Source organism: Solanum pennellii, chromosome 12 (genome assembly GCF_001406875.1).
Source record: "Solanum pennellii chromosome 12, SPENNV200".
NCBI lineage: Eukaryota > Viridiplantae > Streptophyta > Magnoliopsida > Solanales > Solanaceae > Solanum > Solanum pennellii.
Genome location: NC_028648.1, coordinates 54,541,156 through 54,550,315, shown reverse-complemented (window position 1 = coordinate 54,550,315; position 9,160 = coordinate 54,541,156).

Sequence of the window (9,160 nt, the reverse complement as noted above, 5' to 3'; positions counted from 1 at the left end):
TTTCTATTTTGAGTTGGCCGATGATACCTACTCAGTACGTGTTCCTTGTACTGACCCCTACTTTTATTTTCTTCTTGTTGTTTTGTGGAGTGCAGCAAGTGCACCATTGACTTCGACTCGTCCTCAACTCTAGCCAGTCTTCAGCACATCAGATTTCAGGGTGAGCTATTATTCCTAGCTCGGGCTGGATTCTCTTCTTCACGTCTTGATGTCTTTGAAGTTCGGACATGGACCATCTTTTTACTTATTTTAGTTTCTTAAATACTCTTAGACTTAGTAATTTGAGGATAGATGTTCTTGATGTGATGATTTCCAGATTTTGGGGATGATAAGTATTATACTTTATAAGTTTATTTAATTGATTACGTTAATAAGTTTTGGATCTTTCGCATTTTATTTACTATTCAAAATTGATATACTGGAAAAATGTTGGGGTTTAGATTGTTGGTTCGCTCACCTAGTAAGATAAGTGTGGATGCCACTCGCGGCTCGTTTTGGGTCGTGACATAAAGTTTCTTTGATGATTGTTTATATTGTTGTGGAGTCAATTTTTTTTAACAATAAATACTTTCAATATTTAGAATATCACATTACAATAATTGTTATTTTATATAGTAATAAAGATGTTTTCTCGGTTGTTCTTATTGTTGTGAAGTTAGAAATCAATTTTTTAAGTATTTCTATTTATCGAAGACAATAATAAAATGTATCACAAAATTCATCGACAAAGTCAAATACAAACACAATATACTTAAGTTGAAGCAATAGAGATTTGAAAGACTTTAAATCAATCTTTACAAATTGATTGATCAATGATCAGTATTTTATCAGATGCAAAGTTTATGGTGTAATATCACAAAATGAAGATAATAACATTGTGAAAAATAGATACCACTTGCAAATATATATGAAGATCGATGAACTTTTTCAAAGATATCAACATTTTATATATTCGTTGAACACGAAATATTTTAACTCATAATCTAACGCAATTCTCTATTTCCTTGCAGCATAAAATTTTTTAGAATTCAACTTTCTCAATTTAGGTTGTAAACGACACATTTATGTCGTATGACCATTTGAAATAGATTATAAAGTAATATATTGAAGTTGTTTACTAAAGAAAAAAATAGTATAAAGTACAGAAATATCATATCTTTGGAGACTAATTACATCATATCCGAGAAGTTTTCTCAATTACAAGAATCTCGAATTTTGCATTCATCTCGAATACATTCCTTGATTGTCCAATACATTGCAAATGACATATTACTTCGGGGAAGGAATATATTTGAGAGGAAATAAGGATGTGTTCGGGAGAGGATTATAATATCTTAATAACAAAATATGTGAAATTATATTGGGCACATATCACGAGCCTTAAAAATCTAGTTTCTATTATACAGCAGAGCCAGTTGAGGACGACCAAGGATAAATTTGTCAATTCATAAAGATTCTAGAATGTTTGTTTCTATATTATATTATGACATCAAGAAAGTGATATGAGATTTTTAATGACAAAACAATCAAATATATGTGGACCCACATTTTCAATCAATTTTTTTTTTTAATTTTATGAATATAGACGAATAATTAGTCTATTTGATGAGATATTACACTTCATATAGATTTATTTTCTATATAGTATAAATAAAATTTTCATTAATCCAAAAATATCTATTAAGCAAATGTAGAATAAATTTTTGTGTTCACAGCACATTAATGATTTTTATAGGTCTAAAGGTAATTCTAAATTAATGATTTGTTAAGACCTAGAAAATTGATTTACGTGATATTTTTCTAAAAAATTATATTAATATTGACACGATAACTTATTTTAAGTAATATTCCTCTATATTATAAAGTAAAGAACTTCTTACTAGGAGGACATATAAAAATATTCATACCAATTCTTCATAAAAAAAAATCAAATTTGATAATTTTCATAATAAAATAAATTACATATTAAAATAAGTATATAAATTTATAGTGTGAAATAATTCTTTACACTAACATGTATGCGACATAAACATATTTAAATATGTAATTTGTATTTCATTTTTCATAAATAATTTTCAACTATAAATAAATTCTCTCTTATAATTTTCATGTTGTTTCATTAATACAATTAACATATGACATATTAACGAGTGACAATCAACTCATAATGACCTTCATATAATAGTGAGACTGCACTTCTTAGTCTTAATTTCTACTTCTTACAAACTTGAATTATGATAAATTAGTGTCATTTGTCGATAGTAATTAGGAGCATATTAAATATTAGCTTATAAATGTTTTACAATTTAAAAATAAATGTTTTCTCAATTGATATTAACACTTGAATTTCAAAATTATGTTACTTTATTACCTTGTTTTTATCACAATTTTGGTTATTATCGACAAAATATTGATTAAAAAAATACTATAAAAAATAATTGTGAAAAAGCTTTAGTATTTTCATTTTGAGTTTTGTTAAAAGACAAAATAGTTACAAAAACTTAAATTTCATAAATATAAAATTAATCTAAAGTTTGTAATCACTCTAGTTTGATTTATGTAATATTTATTTGACTTAGCATGAAGTATCTTTTTTATTAAAAAAAAAGCACTTTTAGAACTCGTAGCCCAAAACAAACTATAGATATTCATATGATTATAGATCATCTTACTAAGAATAAAATGAATATTTTAAAGTAAAAATGTTATTACATATATTAATAAATCATTCTTTTGAAATTGACTACAAAGAAAAATATGCCACGTAAATTAAATTACACGAATTTTCATAGTGTTAAAAGCTAATTAAAATATATCCCAACTCTTTTTAAAATTACAAAAGAATCATGGAATTGAAAATTTTCAGATACATCAGCAGAAATGTGGATACATCGATCGTGATGCTATTCAGGAAATATGCAGACACATATCTCACGGATGAATCCGAGAGGGGAGGAGTGTATTCGAAAGGGAATATGGGTGTATCCGAGAGGAGAGAGATGTATCCAAGAGAGGATAGAGATGTATTCAAGAGGGGATAAAAATGTATTCGAGAGAGGATACAGATGTATCCGAGAGGAGATAGTAATGTATCTGACAGAGGACAGGGATGTCTTTGAGAGGGGATTTTGTAATTTATACAAAATGTAGGAAATTTTAGAAACTATAATAAAATAACATGTGAATTTAGGTAATTTTTTAAAAAATTAAAATTGAAAAGATAATTAATTATATTGGGCCTGTGAACAGGCCTTCAATTATCTAGTATATATATATAGTAGGAGAGGTGAAATTGCTTACGTGTCAGCGCCACAAAAATCTGACTTTTTAGATAGTTAAAATTATTTTAAAAAATGATTTTAAATTGATCCTAGAAAATAAGGCGTAACCATAAATCTCTATTTATTATTTTTTCTTAAAAACTCTACAAATAATGTATTTATTCCTTTTTTTTTTTTGAAAAAGTATTTTTAAATTTTAATCATCTTTCCACATTCTTCTAATTTAAAGAATATAATATTAAAAAATAATAATAATTAACTAAAAAAATCTGAAATCCCAAAATAAAAACTAAAAGGCCCAAACTAAAACTACAAATCTAAAAGAAAAAAAATTGAAAACACGTAAAGTGTTAAAAAATCTAAGCTTAGAATAATATAAAAATAAAGAAAGAAGATAAGAGAAGTTGATGTAGGAGAAGATTTTCTTCTTATTCAAGTGTATATCAAATGGTGAGTGATATCTCTATTTATAGTGATGAGATATCACTCCCAAAGGTCAACAAATAAATAGATACATAGTTATCCACAATTGATCATAAATATACATACATGAATTCAAGTAATTCATGAATATATCCAATGGACATCCACTTAATTAGTTCAATGAATTTATAACACTCCCCCTTGGATATCCATAGATAATGTGCCTCGTTAAAACCTTACTAGGAAAAATCCTGTGGAAAAAAATTCCAGTGAAGAAAAAAGAGTACACATATCTTTTGATACGCATTATTTGTTGCCTCATTAAAAATCTTGCCAGGAAAACCCAGTGGGAAAAAATCTCGGTCAAGGGAAAAAGAATGCAACGCGTATTGTACTTTCCCTGATTAAAACATCACTTAATTTCTTGCAATGATGTCTACAATCTTCGTACGTTGTGGTTGGTATATTCTTTTTCAAAGAAAAATCACACATTTCTTGAATATGGTGTGTCATTTATCTCAACCAGACGCACTCTCGACTTAGTTCATGGAGGGCTTTTATTTCTGCATAGCAACATTTGCTTCATTGATCGCCAGGATATTATTGTGTCATTTTAATGTCCTTTTGTCGGGGAGAAACCGAATCCTGCCAATTTACTGCAAAACAGATCTCTGATCGAGTATTATTAACAAGATGCATTAGTACCCTGATTGCACAAAGATATGGAGTTTCATCACTAATAAGCTCTTCATCCTTCTCTTGAGATCAAAATGAATCATCATTTATTTCAAGCGATCTCATAATCATTGGGGTACTCAATGAATGTGATTTATCCATATAAAATTGCATCTAAACTTTTCTGTGTATGTTGCTTGATAGACAAATATTTTATTCGTCAAATTATCAATCTGTAGGTCAAGACAATATTATGTCTTACCAAGACCTTTTCACCATTTCAAACACTCAACAACTTTTAAAATCTCTTTAAGAGTGCTAATAATGTTCATGTCATCAACATACACAACTATAATAACAAATTCATATCCTGACCTTTTCATAAAAATTCAAGGGTCATTCTTTTTGTACCCTTTTCTTCCTTGATTATTTCAATCTATATTAGGATTCTTGAAACTTAATTGAAAAAGTTTCCTTCAAACTTTTATATGCTTCAGACACCTCAATTGCTTCAAGGATTTTCATATAACCTTCATTGTCTAGATAGACATTACAACTATTCATTACATGCATTCAAGTTTTTCATATGTTGCCAGATCAAAACAAACCTCGTTGCATCCACCATAGGAGAAAACATCTCCAATAATGTCAGGATTTTTGCGATAAATCTTTATGCCCCAAGGCACAAACAGTACTTGATATCTTACGGTTATACTATCGCATAATTTATTTGTACCCCACTGACATTATACCTTGATTTATGAACTATCAGTCCAAAACATCACTTTTCTAAGTGAAATAAAATATACTTGAATTATGCATTTTACTTGGCCAATCATTTATTTGTACCACTGTATGACAGATTTGAATTCAAGATCCTCGTCATAATTTATATCATTGAGCGCTACCTCATATCAAAGATACCGTCGCCGGTTATTTAATATCGATTCCATCATGACATAACTTATTGATATCTCTTCATTTTTCATCATTTCCAGGTACCTGAACCTTTTTCAAGGTTTTATGAATTGTTATGTCGTGGTGCTCTCTTATAGCACTTGCCTCATTATTATGACCATTTGATCATTTTCTCCTCTCCTTCTTCAAGAAATTTTATATTTGGAACTGATTGTTCTATTACGCTTCTGTGTATCATAGACTTTGTCCTTCAAGGACTTCAAATTGGAGCATTTGCAACTGAATTATATCATAGAGTCAGTACTTTTATCTGGCAATTGATTTGCAACATTATGCAAATGAATTATCCCTTGAACTTTCAGTTCACATATATATTTTACGAGTATCTAGATAATTCATAATTAACCTTACACATAATTTTCAGCTGTCAATCATCTATCCCCCTAATGTTAGCAAATCTAACATTCTTCCCAATCTTATTTGGGAATTCATCTTTGTGCGTGGTGGAGCAAATAGATCATAACTGCACATTCAACCTTTTAGATGAAAATTATTTGGTTCCTGACCCTGAACCAATTTTAATGGGGAAACGTTGTTGGCTTGATGCATACATGTGTTGATACATGTTACTTATCTCATACCAAATCTCTTTTGGGAGTTTTGTTCTTATAACCATAATTTAGCTATAATTGGAGGCATACAATTTCTACTAAATCAACCAGGATTATCAATATAATTTCATAGTTTGGAACTGTGCTCTTAATTTTAACAATTCAAGCAAACAACCTTGCAAAAACCAATTTGTAAGTTGACAAGAAAACACATGTGACCGTCGCATAGATGCATCGATCATATAGTTTCAAATGATCCACATAGCAGGTGAATGAGCCCATATTCACTTTTTTATATGTTCCAAAAATTTCAGGGAATTACAATCCCAACCTTAGCTGGTACAATGATCATTTTATGAAGAGAACAAGCAACACAAGAGAATTCTTGAAGAATTTTTTATTTCTTCATCATATAAGCCACTTGAATTCTCAATTACATATGCATCACATTTTAATCAGAATGGTCAACCGATCATGCCAACTGATCTTTATATCAGTACACTTATAGTTTACTTTTTTGCATGTGATTCCATCAGCATGCCCATGTTTGTGTGCAACAAACAAGAGAAAAAATGGGTAATATTTATAACCCGCTTCGGTTGTAGTAATTTAAAGATATTAAATTTTTTCATAATTTATAGTCTCAATATTTCTTTTCAATTCATCCGAAACTTAAAAAGTTTCTTTTGAGACTTACTACAACCCAATATTATTCCTCTGGTAATAACACAACTCGTTAAATTTGTGTACTATCACATATTAGATGACACCATCCCTATGGTGAGCATCTCCTTCAAGGAGGAAATTATATTATTATTGTCATGGTCAAAACATTACGAGCAAGACATGTTTCTTGCTTTAATTTTGTTGTACCATATGTACACAACCAATGACAAATTTGTATTGTCACACAATATATTTGATCATGACTACAACCTTTATAGGCAAATATTACTTCTTTCTTTTTGCTCTTTCGGTAGTTCATAACAAACATATCATAATATCCATGACGTATAAACACGCACACGATCATTGACCATTCATGACAAATAAAATTTATTTATTTCTCTCAAACTTCCCGTAGAGAATAGATGTGGCATATATCATTTTTTCTCAAACCTTCCATAGAGATGAGTTTTGGTATATATCCAACCCATAATGATTTTATCACATCTTGACCCATTCTCTTATAGAATGGTCGAGCATTCACGATACTCATCACAAGTCACATTCTCTTCAAGGAATGGACTAATCATTTATATGTACTTCATAAATTTGCATTATAAACACATTGCCATGGCTTTAAAATTCATCATATTTCCATGACACACCTCAACATCACTTTGAAAGATAAAGTGCACCACCACTTTATATTCTTTTATTTTGATGGAGAATTTATAAAATTTATCAAATATTGGGTCCACAAGATCGCAAGCCCAATGACCTTTCATACCATTTTGATAATAAAAATTACCTTCACATTTTGAAGGACTCTTTGGAGAACCCATAGTGTTCTTCATTTAGCCATATTGATGACTTATAATTTTGTTCATCCACGCCCTTATTCATACATTCAATCACTTGTCATCTTTCAGACTTATTATTCACTGCAACCACATTCGTATGATAGAATGGAGCAGGTGGGCAGATTTCAAACTTATCACATACTGCTACCACATTCGTTTTAGGGAATAGAGCAAATTCATGAGACGAATTTCAAGAATTTTCATTAAAAATATATTATTTTTGCCTTAGTCATCATTTTATCATCACTATGGTGCATTGACTCAAACTCAATGTCTTACCTAGATAAGGCGTGTTGCGCCATAATTCTATGGGACTTGAACCCAATTATGGTGCATCAAAACTCAAATTGATGTCTTACCCACTTGATGCGATAGAACATGAATCTATCGTCTTACCCTCAAATATTTTTTTTCCATTACGGTGCATCCGAACTTTAACCTGATGTCTTACCCTTTTGGTGCGATGAAACTTGAATCTATCGTCTTACCCTTAACCAACGGTATAATAGAACGAAGTATAATATGACTTACCCTTTGAGTCTTTCAAAACAATCAAAATAATATTCAAACTCATGCTATTAAAATTTTATATATACCTTCTTCCATTTAAGAAGTTTTGTATAGCATGACCTATTCTATCAATAGTTGTATATGCCTTTGGTTCCTGATAATTATTAGTGACTGAATACTATTTTATTCTAAATCATAAAATATTTTAAAAAATATATACATGATTTTATGCAAATAATACCTTGATTCTTATAACCAGATCAACCAAAACATGAGTTAAAGAAAAACTAAAACTCACTCTCAATTGGCTAGAGACTCGTGCTGATAACGTGTTATAAAATCTAAGCTCAGAATAATATAAGTATAAAGAAAGAAGATAAGAGAAGTAGATGTAGGAGAAGACTTTCTTCTTATTCAAGTGTATATCAAATGGTGCGTGATATCTCTATTTATAGTGATGAGATATCACTCCCAAAGGTCACCAAATAAATAGATACATAGTTATCCATAATTGATCATAAATATACATACATGAATTCAAGTAATTCATGAATATATTCAACGGACAATCCACTTAATTAGTTCAATGAATTTATGACAACGTGTAATAAAATCAAACTCATAATAGAATAAGTATAAAGGAAAAAGATAAGAGAAGTAAATGTAGGAGAAGACTTTGTTCTTATTCAAGTGTATGTAAGTCTCATTTGTATATCATACAATAGTGAATGAACAACCCTATTTATAGGTTGAGAAATTACTCCAAAAGTCACCATATTAAATATCATAATAAATAGATACATTCTTATCCAAAAAGGTTCATGAAACCTAGTGAATATGGATAGTTTTTCATGTACTTACTTTATAGATTATCCACTCATTCAATGGATTTATAACATAAAATGTTTTTTAAAACACAAAAGTAACCAACTCATTTTTTTGTGAAAAATAGTTTTAATAGATAATAATAATAATAATAATAATAAATAAATAAATAAAAATTAACTAAATTAAATTAAAATCCTAAAATAGAAAAGATAAACAAATCTACACGTAAGAGTGTTTTTTAAAACATAAAACTAATTAACTCAATTTTTTTGTAGAAAATATTTTTAACTATTTTTCCATTTTTTTAAAAAATATTATGAAATTATATCAACATAACATGACTTATTTTTATTTAATAATAGGAAAAAAACAATTTGAATCCCGATAA